A 22,332-nucleotide genomic window follows, 5' to 3' on the forward strand; every position below is an offset into this window, starting at 1 on the left:
AAATCGACACTTAAGAAGAAATTTCACAAAAAAACAGTCAATGGTTTGCTATGGGAGAAAATTGAGTTAGTGGCAAGTACGGTTGTAAGTACTTTTCAGGGTCAGTGCTGGGCACCAAGATCCAGCACTGGGATCTCTCCTAATAGCAGGTGAGTATTTTCATTTTCGTTACTCGGTTGATTTTAGGTGAATATTTTAAAGTTTAGAAACTCCACACTTACAAATTTCAGAAGAAGCCAGTCAGTTACTCTACGGAAGAAAAGTGAGTTATCGGCTTTTGGGTAAGTACTCGACTGGCAGACTTAAGGTCCTGGGCACAGACTCAGGGGTCTCCCAGGGTCAGGTAATTACAGTTGTTACACTCTCAGCGGCACAGGGGAAGCCGGGTGCAGAGTGAGTTAGGCCCAATGTTATCCTATGGGAGGCAGTGGGGCCTTGGTTGGTGGCTGCTAACTAGCAGGCCACGCGGCTGTGGGAGCTGGGCTCCTGGTCACTTGCTCAGGTCAAGTGGGGAAGTAGGTAGGAGTAGAAGTTGCACTGCCAAGGCCACTCAAGCGGCTGGGTGCAGGGTGCTTTTGAGCCTTCTGGCGCTCAATGGATTTCAATGGGAAAGCTCAAGGACGAACAAAGGCTGCAAGCTCGGGGACGAAGATTCTTCAGGTGCCACCACCACTTCGAGAGGTAAGTTGGGTAGTTGGAGGATAGATAGGTACCCAGGAGTCTGGCACGGGCCGCAGGGTGCCTTTTGATGTCGGGAAATCTTACCCTCTGTTGATCGCGGTAGGGGGGTCCCTAGTTCTGAGGCTGCAGGCGTCGTCAGGAGCGTCGAGGTGGGTCCTTGGGTGCCGGATTCGGGGGTCACAGTCGCCGGGGGGACGTCCTTTGGTTCTTTGTTCACTCCGGCACAGGCCAGGCTTGGCGGGTGCAGAACGTGCAGGGTTTGCGGTTCCGGGCTGATGCCAGGGGTTAGAAACTTGCTTTGAGCAGAGCCACTGCTCGTGGGAGTCCCAGGTGCTCAGACACAAGGTAGCCAGGTCCTCCGGGGTTTGTGAGGTTGCTGGCCACAGGAGGTGCCGGGATTTTAGCAGGTTCGAGGGTCGAAAGGCCGGTAGGGCTAGGGCCAAAGCAGTTGGTGTCTTCCTCTTCTTAGCAGCTGCATGGCGGGTCCTCTTTCCTCTTGATCTTCTTTGCTGGGTTAGCATATGGGATCTAAGGAAGGAAGGTTCAGGGTGCCCCTAAATACTAGATTTAGGGGCGTTACAGGTAGGTAAAGGGTAGGGACCAATGGGTCCCTGCCCTGGGGTGGGTGCACCCCCTATCCTGCCACTCTCCTGTGGGAGGGGGGGCAGTAGCTTAGTCCTGATTGGGCAGGATTTCCCATCTTCAAGATGGCGAGAACCCGGAGACGTGCTTCACCTCGCCTCCCCCACCGGAGGGGTGGGGTTGGCAGAGGCTGGCACATCCCCTGTCCTTACTTGGGGTTTCCAGCCAGTCTTCCCGCCAGAGGGGGGGTCAGAACCGGTGGGGGCCAGTTGCTGAGTACAGCAAGTGGCCTGGAGAAGCTTACAAAGGCAGCATGCCTTTGAAACTTCCCCCTGCCCATCCTGGGGGAGGAGACCTAGCACCTCGCCCAGGATGTGCATTGTTGCAGGCCCAGGAGAGCGGGGGCTCTCCACCCAGGGGTCCAGCAACATGTCTGCTGTGTGGCAGCCTAGGCAGCCTCTTTGACAAGACATGGATTGTAGGTTGGGTTTCAGGGGGCATCTCTAAGATGCCCTCTGTAGTGCTTTGTACATTAAATCCCACACTGGCATCAGTGCGGGTTTAATGTGCTGAGAAGTTTGATACCAAACTTCTCAGTCTTCAGTGTTGCCATCATGGTGTGTGGAGTTCGTGTTTGACAAGCTCCCAGCACGATATACTCTTAAATGGCAGCACTGCACTTACAGTGCCCAGGAATGGACCTGGGTACTGTAGGGGCACAGGGCTCATGCTCCTGTGCCCACACCACTGGCATAGGGCACCCAGCTAGACGGGTGGCTGATGTATGCCAGGGCAGTGCAGGTTGTGGGCATGGCACACAGGGATGTGTGCCATGTCGACTCTCTGTTTGGTCTTGTACCCAGACACTCAGCCTGCAAGGGCAGTGTGTTTGTGTTAGGGTACAGGGCTTCTAAGGGTGGCACAATAAGTGCTGCAGCCTTTAGAGGCCTTCCCTGGTCACGAGTTCCTGGGTACCTAGGGTACCATTTACCAGGGGCTGACATGTGGCCAGGGTTTGCCAATTTGGGTTTTAGGTTAGGAACACATGCCCTGGGCACCTGATTGGCAAGAGTGCAGGGCACACTCAGTCAAAGTACATTCAACAATTCACCAAAAAGTGGGGGCATACCATGCAAGACAGATGGCACTTTCTCACAAAGAAGTCATCCGAGGTAGCTCTCAAATACCTTTTAAGTGATTATTAAAGCAAACACAGGGACAAGTGCCTCGGGACAAAGGAATACGGATTATTTTGCAGGCATTCGTTTCCACCTAGCAGAATGCGGTCCTTCAAAAACAGCAATATGTAAACACTTGAGCTGTTAGTTCTTAGAAAGGTGTCTACTCTATGCAGCGCTGCGAGGCCTCCTCCCCTGGGTCATGCAGCGCTACATCATTTCTGTGAGTTCACAGAGCTACACAATTGCTGGGAGGTACAGGAAAGGGGCTCCCCTTCTCTGGGTCTTGGAGCAATTGTGCAGTGCTCTGAGGCCTAGGGCGAAAATCGCCCCCCCCCCCACCCATCGTCCAGCATTGCAAGACCACTGGGAGGGGGTGCTCTCTCTTGATCCTCACAGCCATGATCCAGTGCTGTGAGACCACCGGGAGGGGGGTCCCCTCTCCTGCGCCTCGCAGCCATGATCCAGCACTGTGAGACCGCCGGGAGGGGGGTCCCCTCTCCTGAGCCTCGCAGCCATGATCCAGCACTGTGAGACCGCAGGGAGAGGGAGTCCCCTCTCTTGAGCCTCGCAGCTATGATCCAGCGCTGCAAGACCACAGGGAGAGGGAGTCCCCTCTCTTGATCCTCGCAGCCATGATCCAGCGCTCCGAGACCGCCAGGAGGTGGTCCCCACAGCCATGATCCAGCGCTGCAAGACCACATGGAGGGTTTCCCTCTCTTGAGCCTCACAGCCATGATCCAGCGCTGCACGACCGCCGGGAGGGGGGTCCCCTCTCCTAAGCCTCGCAGCCATGATCCAGCGCTGCAAGACCACAGGGAGAGGGGGTCCCCTCTCTTGAGTCTCGCAGCCATGATCCAGAGCTGAGACCACCAGGAGGGGGTCCTCTCTCGAGCCTCACAGCCATGATCCAGCGCTGCGAGACCGCCAGTAGGAGGTTCCCTTTTCTGAGCCTCACAGCCATGATCCAGCGCTGCGAGACTGCCGGGAGGGGGGTCCCCTCTTCTGAGCCTCGCAGCCATGATCCAGCACTGCGATACTGTAGGGAGGGGGGTCCCTTTCTTCTGGGCCTCGCAGATATGATCCAGCGCTGCGAGACCGCCGGGAGAGGGGGTCACCTCTCTTGTGCCTCGCAGCCATGATCCACTACTGCGAGACCGCCGGGAGGGGTGGTCCCCTCTCTTGAGCCTCGCAGCCATGATCCAGCGCTGCGAGACCGCAGGTAGAGTGGGTCACCTCTCTTGTGCCTCACAGCCATGATCCAGCACTGCGAGACCGCCAGGAGAGGGGTCCCCTCTCTTGAACCTCGCAGCCATGATCCAGTGCTGCAAGACCACAGGGAGAGGGAGTCCCCTCTCTTGATCCTAGCAGCCATGATCCAGAGCTGCGAGGCCACCAGGAGGTGGTCCCCGCAGCCATGATCCAGCGCTGCAAGACCACATGGAGGGTTTCCCTCTCTTGAGCCTCACAGCCATGATCCAGCGCTGCAAGACCGCCGGGAGGGGGGTCCTCTCTCCTAAGCCTCGCAGCCATGATCCAGCGCTGCAAGACCACAGGGAGAGGGGGTCCCCTCTCTTGAGCCTCGCAGCCATGATCCAGAGCTGAGACCACCAGGAGGGGGTCCTCTCTCGAGCCTCACAGCCATGATCCAACGCTGCGAGACCGCCATGAGGAGGTCCCCTTTTCAGAGCCTCACAGCCATGATCCAGCGCTGCGAGACTGCCGGGAGGGGCTCCCCTCTTCTGAGCCTCGCACCCATGATCCAGCACTGCGATACTGTAGGGAGGGGGGGGTCCTCTCTTCTGAGCCTCGCAGATATGATCCAGCGCTGCGAGACCGCCGGGATAGGGAGTCACCTCTCTTGTGCCTCGCAGCCATGATCCAGCACTGCGAGACCGCCGGGAGGGGTGGTCCCCTCTCTTGAGCCTCGCAGCCATGATCCAGCTCTGCGAGACCGCAGGGAGAGTGGGTCACCTCTCTTGTGCCTCACAGCCATGATCCAGCACTGCGAGACCGCCGGGAGGGGGGTCCCCTCTCTTGAGCCTCGCAGCCATGATCCAGCACTGCGAGACCGCAGGGAGAGGGGGTCCCCTCTCTTGAGCCTCGCAGCCATGATCCAGCCCTGATATCGGGCACGGTGTCCCCCAGCATGACACCCCAGTCGTAGGGCCTCTCTCGCCTTAGCCTTGCAGCCATGATCCAGCGTTGCAAGATGGCGGAGAGGGTGTCCCCTGCATGCCCCCCAGTCATCTGGCCTACTTTGCCCTAGAGCCATGATCCTGCGGGGTACGGACCAGGGAAGTGGGGGGGGGGGGGGGGGGGGAGAGAGAAAGAGAGAGAGAGATACTTGGACTTCGGCACAGTGGTGCGGGCCCTCAGGTTGTGGGGCTTTCGGCAGCAACCCACACTGTCCATGGAGAGCGCCAGCCCTTTTCCTGTAATATACTGCTCTGCTTGAGCATGTAGAGCATTGAAGAATGAGGGACAGAACACAGGAACTTTATCCTATAGGGTGGCCCATGGCTCGCGAGGGTGGCCCATGTGGGAAGTGCTTGGTGTTGTGCGTGACGACCAGTTGTTACTCCTGTCGGCATATTGCTATGTTTGATTGTGTAGCGCTGTGAGGCGAGTGGGCTAGAACGCTGGAGCTTTATATTGTTGTACTTGGCAGGATGGCGAGTGTTGTAAGTCTGGTCATTGTGGTAGTGTCTTAATGTCATGTGGGATGAGGAGCAGCGTGCTCTTCTTGGGTGCCTGTGATTGTGTAGTTGCACTAGTGCCTGGAGTAAGAGCCCGGCGGTGGGCGATTGTGATATTAATAACCTTGCTGTGATGCTCACTGTCAATCAGTCAATCAATCAGAGGTTTATACAGTGCACTTCTCACCCGTGAGGGTCTCAAGGCGCTGGGGAGGAGGGGAGGAGGGGAGCAGGACTCAATCAGAGCCAGGTCTTGAGGTCCTTCCTGAACGTGTGAAGCGTCTGATGTTGACAGGTAGCTCGTTCCAGGTCTTGACTGCAATGTAGGAGAAAGTTCTCCCGTCAGTTCTGTGTCTGCGGAGGACCTCTGCCTGGGAGGGGAAGGGAGGGGGGGGGGGGGGAAGGGTGGAGTCTGATCCTCTGGGTTCTGCCGGAGAGGAAGGATTGGATCCAGTCGAGGGCGGATCCCTGTATTCCTGAGTTGTGGTGTCTGGCGGCTAGCGTGCGATGTGAGACGTGTCAAAAGCTGCGGAGAGGTCTAGGAGGATGAGGGCTGCGGGTGTCCCTGGTCTAGCAGCATGCGCATATCGTCGGTGGTGGCGAGGAGGGCGGTCTCGGTGCTGTGGAAGCCAGACTGGGATGCGTCTATGATGGAGTTCTCTACGATGAAGGCTGTCAGCTGGGTGTTCACGAGTCTTTGGGTGACTTTGGCTGCGATGGGGAGGAGGGAGATGGGCCGGTAGTTCTTCAGGTAAGTTGGGTCGGCCGTAGGTTTCTTGAGGAGGGGTTTCACCTCCACACGTTTCCAGTCATCTGGGCAGATGCCGGATCTGAGGGAGAAGTGGATTGTCCATCCTAGTTCGGGTGCGATGACAGCGGTGGCCCTGTGGAAGATGTGAGGGGACAGGGGTCGGTTGGTCTCCTGAGTGCGTCTTCTTCATGGTTGAGGTGATGAGCTTGACGGACTGCAGGGGCCCAGGCGGTGATGGTAGGCCTCTGGGCGGTGGTGGGAGGTGTGGTGCTGTCTTCTGCTGGCTCGAAGTTGTTGTATAGGGCCTTGAGCTTCAATTGGAAGTAGGAGCTGAGTTTGTCACAGAGTTCCTGGTAGGGTGTGATATCTGTAGCTTCGCAGCTGGGTTTTGCGAACTGCTGAATGACGTTGAACAGTTACTTGACGTTGGATACGTTTGTCTTGACTTTGTCTTTGAAAGTCCTTTTGGTGTCCCTTATAAGCTGGTGGTAGTCCTTTAGGGCACTCGTGGTTGTTCCGTGCTTCCTTGGTCTTCTGGTTCTGCCAGGTTTTCCCCAAGCGTCTGCAGGAGCGTCAGACTTCATGGAGTTCGGTGGTGAACCAGGTGGCCTTCAGCGGGCGTTGTCTGGCAGTGCGGCGGAGAGGTGCCAGCTTGTTGGCGCAGTAGGAGACCGTGCGGTGGAATTCCCTGGCTGCGGAGTTGGTGTCGGTCGTAGCGTTGGGGGTCTTGGAGGAGGGCGGAGTTTAAGTGCTCTTCTGTGACCTTAGCCCAGTTCCGTCGTGGCGGGCATGGGGCGGTCTTGGGTGCAGCGGTGGTGTTGAATGTGAAATGGACGCAGTGGTGGTCCGTCCGGGGGGCTGGGTGGTGTGGCTGAAGCGGATGTTTGATCCTCCCGCGAAGATGGGGGGGGGGGGGGTCGAGGGTGTGACCCGCTCTGTGGGTGGGAGTGCTGATGAGCTGTTTCAGTCCTAGGTTGGCGAGGTTCGAGGAGTGTGGTGGAGTCGGGGTCCTGGCTGTTCAAGGTGGAAGTTCAGGTCCCCGAGCAGAATGTAGTCCGTGGAGGTGATGGCGTGGGGTGCGGCGAGCTCGGCGATTGTGGTTGCGGGCTGGGTGCGGGATCAAGGCGGTCTGTAGATGAGGGTGCCATGTAGCGCGGTCCTGGCCTGGATCTGGAAATGGAGGTGTTCCGTGTTGGAGTGGGGGTAGGGGACGCTTGAGCTGGATGTGGAGTCGGAGGCGGGTCCTGTGTGGGATGGCGAAGCCTCCTCCCGGGCGGTGTAAGCAGTCCTTTCTCTGGATCTTGTAGACCTCGGGGATTGCAGTGGCGATGTCGGGGCCGGAGGTGGCATTAGTCCAGGTTTCCGTGAAGAAGGCAACGTCTGGTGCGAGGGTGTCGATCGGGTCTCAGATCTCTACGGCGTGTCGGTGTAGGGAGCGTATTCGTTCCGTGGGAGGCCCTTAGGCGGTTGCGGGTGCCTTGTTGATGGTCAAGGATCTTCGGCAGTATCCTCACGAGAACTGCACATGGGTCGTGATGGGCGAGGATCTTGCGCAGTCGGCGTGGCCTCCGGGGTTGAGAGCGTGGAGGGTGGCTGAGTCGTAGCGGTGGGGACCAGGAGAACCATGGTTCCTGGAGCTGGTTGCAGTCGAGTCACGGACGGGCGCAGATGGGCTTGCCCAAGGCGCGCCTTTGGCGCGACCACACAGCGGTCGCCATTTAGTAGGGGAGGGGGGCAGAAGCATTGGAGTGGGAGGCTGGAGCGGGGTTGAACGGGGGCGGGGCCGCAGCGGTGGGAAATAGAAGAGATTACAGGGACAGAGGCAAAGTACAGGGACAGTAAAGCTACACAATACAGATTACAAATGCGGTAATGCACAATGAGACAACAGACAAAAGTCACGCAGCCAATAAGAATTCAGGGGGAAAAGCATCGAAATACCGGGAAGGAGCAACGCAGCCTCGAACTCAGGGGTGAGAGGCTCAAGACTCGGGCGAACTGGCTGACGAGCGGCGCTGCTGGGGCGAGTGCTACCTTTGACCATGTTAAATGTCTGCACATGACGTAGCCTTCTCGTGCCTGCGCACGAGGCGCTGCGCATCGCTCATGCCCTGGAATCCTTCTGTAAAGGGGTGTGGCTGTGGGTGGTGCAACAGGTGCAGTTGTACCAGTGCCTCCGGAGCCCACTCAGTGGCGTAACGAAACTTGCTGGGGCCCCCCTGCAAAGGTACGTGGAGGGGCCCCCTCCGTACTCTATCAGGAGATCTCCGGCGTGCTGAGGGGGCCCCCTGGAGGTTGGGGGCTGCAGGGACCTGTGTAACGCCCCTGCTTCGTACACCCTTGACGTCATTGAAAATTCCCTTAGCTTTTTGATTTAAATCTCATGGCAGCATTCAAAAAGGATAATGAACATTGTCACAACCCCCTGACGTTGATACTAAATGAACTCTAATGCCTGAACCACTTTCACCGCATGATGATGGCAAAAAATAAGTTCTTGGGAGCAACCCAAAAAATCATCCTACAGATATGAAAAATCAACCTAAACCCTACCAGCATTTAACATACATTATTCGTAGCAAAAGCTGCAGGTTTACCTCCCGAACTAGCTTACTAAAACTAGCTTTTATTGAGAAACTAAGTGAAACTAAGTGGAAGAGAGTTTATTGAACACAAATGCTTACCACTTTTAGGAAGCACTGCAAATTAGATTTATGTTGTATTTCCCCCGTCAGTGACTATTTTTTTTTTTTGCATAGTTATATATCGCGAACTCAACCCGAAGGTATTGGAGCGCTTTACACGAGCACCGTATTTACATTACACATTCAGGCACGGGGAGATTACGTGATTTGCCCAGAATCACAGGATGTGGACGCGACCTCGAGGCTCGAACCCTGGTTTCCTGCAGGGGCTTGCCTCTACCCAGTCACCCCCATGCTGCTTCTTCACCTTCTGGTCCCCCTCAGCAACCATTGTGTTGCTGCATTCGTCCCTCCCCTTAAGTTGAGTTGCCATCCCCTCCAACCGCCATAACAGGAAAAAAAGCGTTGACCTGGCCAGAGCTGGCTACCGAATAGCGCTTTTTAGGTCTCGCCTGAGCCAGCGCTTTAGCGCTGCTCTGGCGAGAGCTATAGAAAACGGGGATTTGGAAGTGCAAACGAGTGCTTTTTAGGCCCCCAAATACAGTGCATGTGCGCCGGGCGCGCGCACCATTTGGCAGCCTGCGTGTACATTTCGCGGGCGCTTTGATGTTCTCAGTGAGCCGCGTGGCCACTGCGAACATCAAAGCGCCCGCGAAATGATTACTTTCACTTTAGCGGCCGCACAAGTGAAACATACCCTCTAATTCTTCTTTGGGCCACACCTAATCAACCCTTTCATCCTTACAATCTAACGTTCGCACCTACTTGGCAGACTGGTTCTCTGTTGCTCTTTCCTCCTCTGCTCTCTCTCCTCAGACTCCGTCCCTACCAAAAAATGAATGTGTACGTGTATAACGTAACTGGTGCTCATGTAAAGCACTCCAATACAGAGTTCGCGCTATATAAATTTGCAATAAATAAATATAATGTGGTCCATGGGGCTTTTCGCTTTCAACGTGCCTGCCTGTTCGTCTGATTTGACCTGCCAGAGTGATTGACCACGTCTGAGATCGCTCCTACACTCTGCTAAAAAAACTGATTCCTTCCAGCTCGCATCACCCCTCACCCACACACACTTATCCCTCGGAGGTGCACGAGATTATCTCTGTCCCCCCTTTTCTCTAACCCCTCTGTGGATGTGCAGTCAAGAGAAAGAACCCCCCCCCTACGAAGAATCCCAGGCCCCGTGACCTTTAACCCCCCCAGCACCAGCCTGGCTATCATTTACCCCCCTCACCCACCTCGCAAAGGGATGTCATTACTCACTACAGAACATCAATTACAGAGGTGAGCCCTCATCACCCATCATCACCCATCATCCCATTCGGCGCAGGAGCGCTGAATGGAAAAACAGCCCACCTCATGTCCACCCTGCTGTGTCGATATGGAAGCCGCCGGGGGGCTGCCGTAGTGCAACCCCCCCAATCCACATCTGGGACAAGCATGGGAGGGGGTCGCGCTGGGCTGGAAGCTGCAGATTCATTGACTCACCTAGACTTTGGGCTTTACACTTACCCAAGGCAAGCAGATGAATTCCTGAAGACGAACTCCGCAGCAACCGCGCTAACCGCCCGAGCATCCTAACTGCGGATCAAACATATACAGAGCAGGTGGGTTAGCACGGGAATCTGCAACTGGCACATCAGCCCAAGATCTCCGACACCCATTCAGCTATCTAACTGGGAATGTAACCTCTGTGCCCCGCAGTTCATGTAGACTGCATGATGCCAAGGGGTCATTGATCCTGCCCCAGAATTTTCTTCTAAAGGGGTGATCTATTTATCGAATTGTATTCACCAGAATGCATTTGGTTATACAATTTAAGCCCAAGACCCCAATTGGAGAGGATATGGCCTAACGGCCAGAGCTGCTGACATCCGAGCTGGGGAACCAGGTTCGAGCCCCGACGTCGGCTCAAAATCCTGGTATTCTGGACAAATCGATTAATTTCCCCGTGCCTCCCAAAATTAATGTGTCAGTGTGTAACGTAAGTGGCGCTCAAGTAAAAGCGCTTCAATACCTTCAGGGCGAGTGCACGCTATGTAAAACCGCAAAACAGAAAAAAAAACTAGAACATGGACTAGTCGGTAAACTGCAGCCATCCGGTAAACCTTAGGTATGCTTGACATATGGCCATTATTCCCGCCCCCAACCCCGGAGTGTCTTCTCACGCTGCTTCTAATTGGATCCATATCATGTGAGACACCTCTTGCCAGTCCTGGATTTGAAATCAACAGCATGTGCATGCTTTTAGATCGAGTTACCTTATGCTTTACGGTTACAGTGACTTGTGACCAGGTGGTATAACGCTAGTGTGACACCACTTTTCCATTGCTGGACTTTGCCTTACATAATATTGTCATCAGCTGTGTTGGTCCAATTAAATGAACCCAGACTACAACTCCCAGAATACAATGACCTGTAAAATGCCCAGGAATGCAAGCGTGGTGTTCTCTGACATGGAGCTATCTGATCACCCTGGTAATGGTAACGATTTCAATCTTTATTCTCGGTCTCTTGGACCATCAAAGATAAAAGTACATAAAAAGAACTTTGAGCATTTAACAATATTTAAAACAGGTTCAGTCAATCAAATACCTTAAAAAAATGTCATATTCCAAAACATTTAAAAACATTAAAATAATCTTAAAAAGTACGCCAATAAGTTATACTTTGAACTTTATACAGAGGCCCCTGTTTTTAAAATGCGAGATCGAACATGCCACATTGCCATCAAATACTTTGATAATGCAAAAACGATCGGAGGTGACAAATCAGTTTTAAGAATTCTGAATGCCTGTGAGTAATTCCTAAAGCCCATGTTTTTAAGAATAGGTAAAAGCCAATATTTCCTCGCTCTTTGATAAGCTTTACAGAAGAGAGTCACGTGTAGATCATTCTCATGAGGGTATGTGCAGGCAGGACACAGCTCTACCCCCGGGGGCGTAAACCAGGAACTCGTAAAGGCCCTCAGTGGGAGAGATCCGTATCTCCATTGTAGGTATAACTTTCTTGCCAGCACAGGACCCATTCCATCCAGTACACTTTCCATTTTATAGGAATCTTTCAGTTGTATAAATGCGTAGGTTAAAGATCCCATCCGTGTATTGGCTATACAATTTGACAATTTCAACTGATAGTATAGTTGTGAAAGTGCCTTCCTAGAAATCCTGTTACATGAGTTTAAAGGGTCGATCCAAAGTTCGGAAAGACCTATACTTTCACATGTACTCTTTATGTATTTTAGCCATGGGATTTTAGAAATAATTGGTAAGGCCATGAACTCTTGGAGCTCTTTTCTATAATCCTCGAGGTCTTGGCTGCTCCATATTCTTCGCCAAAGGGCCAGGGGCTTAAGTCCTAGCTCCTCGGCGATTGGCCTTAGGCCTAGATCCAATCTTAGGGGCACCAGTGGGGTACTCGAAGGAAGGGCCACTAACTGCCTGAGGAACCTGTTCTCAGTTGTTGTTAAATTATCTGTGGATACGTGGCCCCAGAGCTCCGCCCCATAAACAACTGAACCCCGAGCTTGAGATTTATAGATCTGTATCATGGGGCCCAGAGGGCGATATATGGATTTACCCACCATTCTTAGGATTCCCCCCGTCTTCTGCGATAGTTTCAAATTTGCCCTAGCCAGATGGGTCCCCCAGGTCATTTTCTCATTCAGGGTAACCCCCAAATATTCAAATGTTGTGACCCTCTCCAGTCTCACCTTACCTAAGAGGGGGTTTGGACGTGTTGAAGGTGTTGGGTTCAGAATCATGAACTTTGTCTTGGAGGCGTTAATCTCTAAACCCCTCCCAATACAAAATTCCAAAAACCCGTCCACTATCCTTTGAATTCCCATGGGGGATTTGGAGAGCAGCAGGGTGTCGTCTGCAAACATTACAGCGGGCACCCTGCTGCCGTTTAATCTTGGAGCATCAATGTCATTTATCCTGGACAAGTGGGCGATTACCCCGTTGACAAAGAGGCAGAACAGGGTGGGTGCTAATACACATCCCTGCCTCACCCCCCTATCAACGGGGAATCTTTCTGTTAAGCCTCCCATCCTGCCACACCTGACCTGCGCAAAGTTATTCTGGTGTAATTTAATCAGTATGGCTAGGATGTCATGCGGGACTCCCATATCACCCAGGACGTTCCAAAGTTTTGATCTAGGCACCAGGTCGAAGGCAGCCCTTAAATCCACGAATACCGTGTACAGGCTGCCCCCTTCCAAATGCGCAGTCCTCCAATATATGAGACTAAGGCGAAAAATTTGATCAATGGTGGATACCCCCTTCCTGAACCCAGCCTGATAAGGGCTCATGGTAGCGGTGTCCTCTATCCAATTCTGCAGACGGTCGAGAATAACCCTCCCAAAAAGCTTTTGCGACACGTCTATCAAGCTAATGGGTCTGTAGTTGGATGGGAGCAGGGGGGAGCCTTTTTTGAAAATCGGGACCACCTCTGCGCCCAGCCAAGTACAAGGTATTTCCATGCCCTTTAAGATCGCATTAAACAACACCATAAAATAAGGGGCCCATATATCTGGTTCTTGCCTGAAGAGGTCACCTGGGAGACCGTCCAGACCAGGTGCCTTTCCCGCTGACAAGCCTGATATAGCAAGCTGGATTTCCCTTATAGTAAATGGATCCCCTTCCTTGCAATTATGGACCTGCCGAATAATACTAGTGCTACAGTTGCCTGGCACCTCTGAATATAGTGACTGAAAGTGCTCCTGCCAGGCTTTTGGAGAAATATTTGGCTCTATAGCCGAGACAAGTTCCTCAGAGCCAGAATTCACAATTCTCCAGAACTTCCGCGAGTCCATAGAGGCTAGAGCACTTGCAATTCTCTCCCATTTATTCTGGTCCAACTCGAGCTTGGCATTAGTAATTAATTTCTTATATTCGCGTCTCTTATTTTGTATCTCCGACCTGCCGTTGCGGTTCTTGATACTAGACAAGAGATCCTTCCTTGCCCTGCGACACGCCGCATTGAACCAAGTAGGGTGGTTCCTTCCTCTGCCCCTCCTAGGACCATTATCGAATAACTCCGAAGATAGGGTCTTTACGAGTTCTTCATGGAGTAGCCATATTTGATTGTTATTGGCCCCTGTACTAGGTTCAACACCCAAGAACGCCATTTTTTCCAAAGTGGGAATGAGGCTATTATAAAGCCGAGGTAACTTGTCTACGCATGTTACTAATTTTTCCCACTTAATTCTTCTCCTGTTATTTTCTACAACCAGGTCGGGGTGTATCTTGTGATGTTCTCCTTCCCCATCCCCACGACCCCGGCCGGGGAGAAGAAAATCCAGTTCTAGGGCGTTGTGGTCGCTATCTTCTCTGTCGGTGACCTTGAAGTCAACGACACGTGGCCATGAGGAGAGCTGCACTAAGATGTAATCAAGTCTTGACTCCCTGCCCTTCCGATTAAATGTGGGTTTACTCGGGATGTCAGACTTGGCTCGGCCGTTACAAGCCCTAAGTCCATGTCTCAAAGTTAGGGCTGTAATCTGTACTGCCAGCGGGCTCCAGGCCTTTGGGGGAATGGATTCGATCAATGGGACATGCCATCTTGCCTCTTCCTCTAGACTTGCCCCATCTAAAAGACCAGGTAGGGGTTCATAGTGTGAGTTCAAATCCCCTCCCACAATAAAAGGGAACCCAGGAGGCAGTTCAGCTAAAAAATCTGTGAGCTTGTCAATGGTAGGCGATTCCTGCGAGGTTGGAACCGGTCTCGAATAGACATTCACCACCGCTAGTCTGCAGTGGTAGGACCATTCCAATAAAACCACTAGTATATCATCTGAGGCCACTGGGAATTGTGTTGCTTTACATCCCAAATGGACAGCAACCCACGTTTCAAGACCACCTGAAGGCCGCCCCCTGCCACCCCATTTAGCAGGGATGGAAAATACAGCAAACCCTTGCCTCTCAAGTACCTCTCTCTCCCAGGTTTCCTGAAACATACAGAGGTCTTTGGTAACAATATATTCAATCCATTCATTACAATCAGACTTGTTTCCCAAACCCGCAACGTTCCACGATAAAATTTTGAGTGGCAAAGATCTGTCACTCCGGGAGATATTACTGGTACAATCATTCCCTTTATTGTTGCTCGAGATCTCTCTATGCAATAGAGGCATACTTATTTGTCCCTTTGCATCCTGGGATGTATTGCTGGTGGGGTTACTCAGGGGGACGTGATGTTCCAGGTCAGTGGGGTGCTCTAGTTCTTGGTTTATTTCATCCTCAATCTCCTGTGCTGCAGGATTAGACTTCCCGCTGCGGTCTGCGGGCAGTCAATCGACCATTTCTAAAGTGCTGTAGCTATTCCAGGTTGGAAGATGGAATTGGCGGTGGGGCCTCCGGGAGGGATAATTGTGCTCTCCTGCACCCCAGTTGCCTCCTTTCCCATGATAAATTTCCCAGCCCTCTTCGGCCATGTTGGGAGTGTGGTGGGCAGACTCCTCTCTTCTAAGGTTGGATGATGCTCTCCATCCTCTGAAAAGACCCCCTCCCAATCTCTCTGGGTGGGAGTGGACTGTGTTGGGATCGGGGTGCCCATGGTGCTGTCTACTAGGGTGGTGAAAGATTCCCCTTGCATTTTGGGCTCCCCACCCAACCTGTCTTTGCATCTGGGTCTCCCAAATCTCGCCTTCCCTATCGTATGTCCGTGGGGGATAGAAGAAGGAGAGGGGCAGGGATTGAATAGTCGTTCCCTCTTCAGTTGCAGCCCAACCATTAATATAACGGACTGTCCTTGGGTCTTTAAAATTGACTATGATACAGTCACCGTTGATAGATTTGGTTAGACTGCCCAGCCACGAGACCCTTCGTACCATTAGAACGGGGCTGGAAATACCTTCAGGTAGCGGTCTAAAGGCACATAACCAATTGATCACCTTATTTTTAAGGGAAAGAGTAGATTCATTAGTGGAAGCGTTCAGTTCTGGCACTCCTACCAGTACAACGGTATATGGGGCTGCCTCTGGTAGTAGGTTTATTAACCCAGGGTTTGGTCTCTTCTTCGCTCCCTCTCCCAAAGGATCCACCTTATTCAATAGTTCACTGGGGGCGGGATTGCTTTGCCCGGATCTGCTAACCCTTGTTAGAGGGGAGGATGGGTGATTGAGCTGGTCTGTGTGGTTATTTTGAACGACTGCCCTCGATTTTGTATTGGTGTTTGTCGGCGGGGTGGGTAGTGCCTGCTGTATTGGGTGTGCGGGGCTTTTGGCCTGGTTATTAAGCTGAGGGCGGCCAATTTTTGCAACCCCGTTTAGACCCTTTGTTCCCCCGTTGTTTGCTGGTTTCAAACTATCAGCTAGTTGTACTGTCGATTTCTCAATAACCACCAACCTAGCTTCTATTTTTATCAGCCTTTCCTCAAGTGGGCTAAGGAATTTCCTGATAAGGGTGCCGATGTCAGCTAGGGTAATGTCCTCTTCAACAGACTCACATGGATTTAGATCGGGATGGTTGTTTGTCTCCCCTGTTACTACGGAGCTGCTATGCCCAGCTCTGCCCTTTTGTAAGATTTCCCTGTCATTCAAAACGGAGCTTTTTGTTGGCAAGCTGGTGCAAGGTTTTGTGGGAGTTAATTTGCGCACCCTCCTTGTCTTAGCTCCTCCGCTCTTTTTGGGGATAGCTCCTTCTCTAATCCCCTTTTGCTTGTTCACTTTAGCAGTTATAGAGTTGGGATTATCCCTATTAATCACAGGGCTTTGATTTGTAGATTTAGAAGGGGGTTGAGCAGGCGGGAGGGTTAACATGCTGAAATCAATAGAGTCACTAAGGTCCTTTCGACTTGACTGAGAGGTGTAATTTAATATATCTGGGGACCTAGTGAGATTATTCGTGCCATCCCCCCCTGTGCCCTCCCCCCCCTGTGTCCAACACAATCAGTTCAGAGCTTACCACAGGAGATTTTGCCTGTGCCAGAGGACCCATGGACGATCTCCGCACCCAGTCCAGTTCTAGAGAGATTCGTCTTTCCAGTAACGTAATGTCCTCTATTAGCAACGACCCAGCTTTTACAAAGTATTTATCCAGTGTACCCTTGGAGGTCGATGCGCCAGCCATGGCGCTTTTGCTTCTGGTTTCAATTGGTGGCATCCCTGCAGACACGTACCAGTAGTGACCCTCTGTGTCTACTGGTAGTTTGGAAAATCCAGGGGGAGTGGCCCAGGCCCGACCTCTCCCGTCCTCTAACGGCCTCAAACGGCCCGCTCTTTGTCCGGTCTTCGTCCGAGCTGCGACCGCGCGCGTACCGCTAGCGCGTGTTTACTTGGCCCTTACTATAGGAGAGGGGGCGTGTGGGAGGCGGGGCAGGGAAGAGGCTCCAGGTGTGCTCGTGGAGGTTGTAGGCGTGCACCCTGGACCTCGCAGGTAATGGTAACAAGCATTGGCATAGCCAATAGGTCTCGCTTTTGGGACCTTATAAGTGTTTAACTATGCAACAGTTGCATAACTAAATACTTATAAGGTCCCAAAAGCGAGACCTATTGGCTATGCCAATGCTTGTTATTCTAACTTTACTTTTAGCCATACTGCACAGCGGCACTGTACAACAGGATTAAAAGATTATGGCACAAAGCTAATATCTCTGGCATAGGCAAGACCTATTGGCTTGGACAATGTTTATGTTTACTTGTATAGGAACTTGTAGGCCACGATTTATAACGTGGAAAGCAAATACTAGAATGAAAAGTACAAGTGGATTACCTACCACACCGGACAGTGCCCCTCACACCTCCGCTCGGTCTCCTGCGCCCCCTTCCCTCGCAGAGACACTTCAGGATTGAAGTGGTGGCTCCGGCGCCTGCTGCAGTCTTGTGCATTCACCACGAGTTCCGACCCGGAAGCGCGTGTTCAGCCTCTCTGTCCGCCCTCCTCCCCCCCCGCCCCCCGCCCCAGGGGCGACATGCACGGGGACCGTTTTGAAGGCGTGGGTGTCATCCCTAGTGTCATGAGGGCGGAAAACTCACACGTTGCGGACACTCCTCGCTCCAACGGGGGGATTACTTTCTAGTCGATTATGTTTGCAACGAAGAACACACATTTTAGTGTGTGCACTGCTGTGATTTCAGTACGAGTACAGATGGACTTCGGGGGCGGGGCTGGCCATTTCCAAACAGCAGAGAGGGTTACACAGAAAGGGGGGGGGGGGGGTCTGTGTTACTTGGTCTCCCTTCTCAAGGTATACTCAGTGCAGTGGCTAAGGAAACTTGAGGGGCCCACCTTCACAGTACATGAAGGGGGGCCCCTCCGACCACACTCAGGAGCTGAGCTCTGCTGAGAAGGTACTGGGCTGAAGGGGGCCCCGGGCGCTCAGGCCCCACCCCACGCACACCGGGGGCCTTTGTTACGCCCCTGAGCCCACTGCACCTCACTTGAAAGTTCGCTCTCCTTTCTTGCACCATTGCTAATTATTTTTTTTTTTTTTACGGCCTGTGTTTTTTTATCTCGGGAGTTACGCGCACTGGCGCTAGAGCGCTTCACGTGAGCACCAGGTGACCTTATTCAAGGTCAGAGCCACCCTTGAGGCAAAAACAGCCAGGGCACAACTCTTCAAACCGGCCCCCTCCCTTCTCTAACCGGCCACCTCCCTTCTTCCCCACTCACTCTGCTCTGTCTCCCTCCTATCTCTCCCTGGTCTCTCCCCGGGGTCTCTCCTTACCTCCTCCATTACGCTCTCTGCCTACGCCCCGCTGTGCTTGCGACAGAGGCCTCAGCCTGCAAACACCTCAACCCGCCGGGAAATGCCGGGTCGGATGGAAGCTAGTCCGAGCCTGCCCCAGCCCCACCCTCTGCGCCGGTGCAGGCAGCTGCCAGTAGCACACGGTTCACCCGGCTGGGAAGGGCTCCTCCCGGGCTGGCCTCCTGGTAGGTGGGTACTGCCAGGTACCACACCTGCGCCGTGCCAGGCTGAAGAGAATTACCACAGGACTTGGCTGCGTTTCCGGGGGTGAGCTGCCTGGGAGGTGAAGTCCGCCCCACCCAGGGAGAGGTTTTCTCCCCCGCCTCGGAGTCTCACAGCTCCACCCTCCCCAGGGCCCGAAGGGAGGGCGGGGCCGACTCCATAAGAGAGGTTTCCAAGCTGAAGCCAAGCGGTTTATTTTACAGCAGAAAGTTTCAAATAAATCTATTCAATAGCATTACATTTAGGGTATTTTTTTCTAACATTTCCGTCTGTATTTATCCATATTTATTTTTGGGCCATCTGATCTGTATTTATCCATATTTATTTAGTGTTTGGAGGAAGAATAGAGTTGTAAAATAGTAGGTTTCCATATTTATGCAACTGATAAAAAAAAGCACTCGAACTATGAGGACTACTGCACTTTACAAAATCAAAACAGAAATATAACAACCCGCTGCAGCCACATGTAAACATCAGCACTATATGCAAATGCATGTTAACAAGGGCCTATATTTACGGAAACGTGGTCCTGCTTTTTAACTCCCGGTGCTGTCCATCTGATCGGCCACTGGCCTGGGATTGGACAGCCTGGGGGTCTCTCAGAAAAGGACAACTTTTTGTATTTTTCTGCTTTCAAAATAAACACTGGCAGTAAATCACATTGTTTTCGGTTTGTATTTATCTATAAAAATCAGTAAAAAACTGGGAGCCTGAATTATGTTTTACTGGCACCTCTGAAGGGAAAGCCATGAAAAATTCGGATACTTTGAAAGCGTGCACAGTGTGCGGGAGGGGACTTCCCACCGCTGCAAATCAGCATTGCTTCCTTGGTGGGGTGACCCGCGAGCCACCTGGGGCAGTGCCCGGCCTCCCTGCCCACCGGGTGCGTTTCCAGGACCCCGCCTGGCCCGTGCAGCGATGGGCACCGCTCAAACTTTCTTTTGTTCATAATAATAATCCACATTTGTAAAGCGCGAACAATCACCCGTAAGGGTCTCTAGGCGCTGTGGGCCGTCGGGAAGATTAAGCAAGCTATTGCCCAGAGTCACATGGTGCTGGGCTAATCTCCCGCCAGCGCCGGGGATCAAACCGTGATCCCCAGATTCTGGCGTCTGTCTCCCTGGCCTCGGCACCCCACCTCTTCCTGGGTTCCACCTCCATGGTCTGAAGCCTCCCTGGGGTGGCGGGTACCGCCCATGCACAGACTGGGATCCTAGTAGAGGCCGACTTACGGCCAGGGGCGTGGCTTCAGTGGGCTTGTTTCGGGTATTACACTCCCTAATAAATGTATTTTCTGATACATAGTTGGGTACATGTGCTTTCAGTCGGGCGTGCTGAGGTACTGGACTGTTTTCACACAGGCATAAACACACAAACGCCCCTTCCTCGGTTTTGAAAGTCCTCGAAAATGTTGGTTATTTTACGAAATATTGTGGTTTCTCTTGTTTAGTGCGCCTACCTATACACACCCCTCTCCCTTTCCACTGCCCCTCAAGGCCCTCTCTAATGCTATGCTTGTCGTATAATGTATTTAAACATTAAATGCAAGCGTGATTGTTGGAAAATCTGAAGGCCCCCCCAATCTTACCAACCAAGCTAGTCCCCGGTTTGGGCCAGCATTGACCCTGCTCTCGGAGGCCCTGTGTGTTTTGGATGGTGCACTCCCAAACTGCAGCCAATCAGAGTGCGGGTCCCCAAAAGCAGTTAATCAAGTAAGGCCTCCCTGGGTGTATCCACGATTCACTTAATATCTGGAACACAAGGATCAAAGAATTAAAAACACAACTAATTCCTCATCAGACACCTTCAGTTCAGGATAGAGGGCCCCACGGGGCCCCCTCTTACCACCAACACTTTTCAACTCATACATGGAACCCTTGGCGTCCTCACCCAGCGATCCAGAACGGTTCTATCACTTCCTCGCTGAAGATCCCCAGCTTTAGGTGAAAATCTCTTCACAAAATAACATTTACCCCACACAAACACTCTAGACGTACTCATGGGTCACCTTACCACCTTCAACCTAACCCACTCAAAACAGAGTTCCTTCTGGCAGCGCCATGAAAGTGCTGCTCTCCAGGGCCGGAATGGCTCAACACACGGTCCGCACTTGGCCACAATCCAGAGATTCATCGGGTTTCTTAGTAAACAACAGCCAATGTTCAAAGCCAAGTGAGACTCAAGTGAGGACTCAAACCCCTCATCTCAGCTGAAGGCATCAAACCTGTGACACCACCACCACCACCACCACCACCACCACCACCACTGTGAGGATTCATACCCCTCATCTCAGCTGAAGGCGTCAAACCTGTGACACCACCACTTACACCACTGTGAGGACTCAAACCCCTCATCTCAGCTGAAGGCATCAAACCTGTGACACCACCACCACCACCACCACCACCACCACCACTGTGAGGATTCATACCCCTCATCTCAGCTGAAGGCGTCAAACCTGTGACACCACCACCACCACTGTGAGGATTCATACCCCTCATCTCAGCTGAAGGCGTCAAACCTGTGACACCACCACCACCACCACTGTCAGGATTCATACCCCTCATCTCAGCTGAAGGCGTCAAACCTGTGACACCACCACCACCACCACTGTGAGGATTCATACCCCTCATCTCAGCTGAAGGCGTCAAACCTGTGACACCACCACTTACACCACTGTGAGGACTCAAACCCCTCATCTCAGCTGAAGGCGTCAAACCTGTGACACCACCACCATCACCACCACCACCACCACTGTGAGAATTCATACCCCTCATCTCAGCTGAAGGCGTCAAACCTGTGACACCACCACCACTGTGAGGATTCATACCCCTCATCGCAGCTGAAGGCGTCAAACCTGTGACGACACCACCACCACCACTGTGAGGACTCAAACCCCTCATCTCAGCTGAAGGCGTCAAACCTGTGACACCACCACCACCATCGTGAGGATTCAAACCCCTCATCTCAGCTGAAGGCGTCAAACCTGTGACACCACCACCACCATCGTGAGGATTCAAACCCCTCATCTCAGCTGAAGGCGTCAAACCTATGACACCACCACCACCACTGTGAGGACTCAAACACCTCATCTCAGCTGAACGCGTCAAACCTGTCACACCACCACCATCACCATCACCACTGTGAGGATTCAAACCCCTCATCTCAGCTGAAGGCGTCAAACCTATGACACCACCACCACCACTGTGAGGACTCAAACACCTCATCTCAACTGAAGGCGTCAAACCTGTGACACCATCACCACCACCATCACCACTGTGAGGATTCAAACCCCTCATCTCAGCTGAAGGCGTCAAACCTATGACATCACCACCACCACCAACGTGAGGGTTCAATCCATCAGTCAGAATTTAGAAGGCTTGTTATTTTAGGTTATGTATTTTTTTTCCCTGTTTGGGAGGGGGCAGAGAGTCAATCAACACAGTGCAGCAGCCAAAAATGCTGGGCGCCGTTGTGTGAGGACAGTTGCCTTATTTTCAGGATCACAGCACTCTCCTCCCCTCTCCCTAGCGCCCGCGCACAAACAGGCTGCTGAGTGCAAAAGTGTCTGTGTGAGTCTGGAAAGCTACCCTTCCAGCACAAAATACTATGCTTAGACTAACTTTAACCCCTTGTGCGCTCATGACGGAACCACGCCGTCATGAGCCACGGGCGGCGTGTGCTCATGACAGCGTGGTTCCGTCATGCTGCGGCCGTTGGCGGCCGCTCCTCCCACGCGGCTCTAATTCCCCGCCTGTGCGGGCGAATTAGAGAGTGGGCGGAGTCGTGACGGAACCACGCCGTCATGAGCACAGCTCGCCCGTGACTCATGACGGCGTGGTTCCGTCATGACCATGGCGGCGCCGCGCTCACCCCTCATCCCC

At 52.8% G+C, this 22,332-nt stretch overlaps 3 pseudogenes across 7 annotated transcripts in view; all 3 read right to left on the minus strand.

The window, feature by feature from the left end:
* Positions 1-22,332, minus strand: part of LOC146869834 (beta-1,3-galactosyltransferase 9 pseudogene) — a 198,830-nt pseudogene that overhangs the window by 124,809 nt on the left and 51,689 nt on the right. The gene's annotated exons all lie outside the window — the stretch shown is intronic.
* Positions 1-22,332, minus strand: part of LOC146869835 (beta-1,3-galactosyltransferase 9 pseudogene) — a 155,660-nt pseudogene that overhangs the window by 81,670 nt on the left and 51,658 nt on the right. The gene's annotated exons all lie outside the window — the stretch shown is intronic.
* The window catches only part of LOC146869837 (beta-1,3-galactosyltransferase 9 pseudogene), an 81,609-nt pseudogene that overhangs the window by 7,583 nt on the left and 51,694 nt on the right, over positions 1-22,332 (minus strand). Inside the window, exon 1 of one of the 4 annotated variants that reach the window (XR_014967583.1) lies at positions 18,209-18,346. The exons of 2 other annotated variants lie outside the window; for them this stretch is intronic. The product of XR_014967583.1 is annotated as a beta-1,3-galactosyltransferase 9 pseudogene, transcript variant X2 (transcript). Of the gene's footprint in view, positions 1-17,257; positions 17,387-18,208; positions 18,347-22,332 lie in introns of those variants that run through there. One more of the 4 variants, XR_014967585.1, reaches the window with a different exon arrangement.

This window comes from Triturus cristatus, chromosome 1_1 (assembly GCF_964204655.1).
Source record: "Triturus cristatus chromosome 1_1, aTriCri1.1, whole genome shotgun sequence".
In the NCBI taxonomy this organism is placed as follows: Eukaryota; Metazoa; Chordata; class Amphibia; order Caudata; family Salamandridae; genus Triturus; species Triturus cristatus.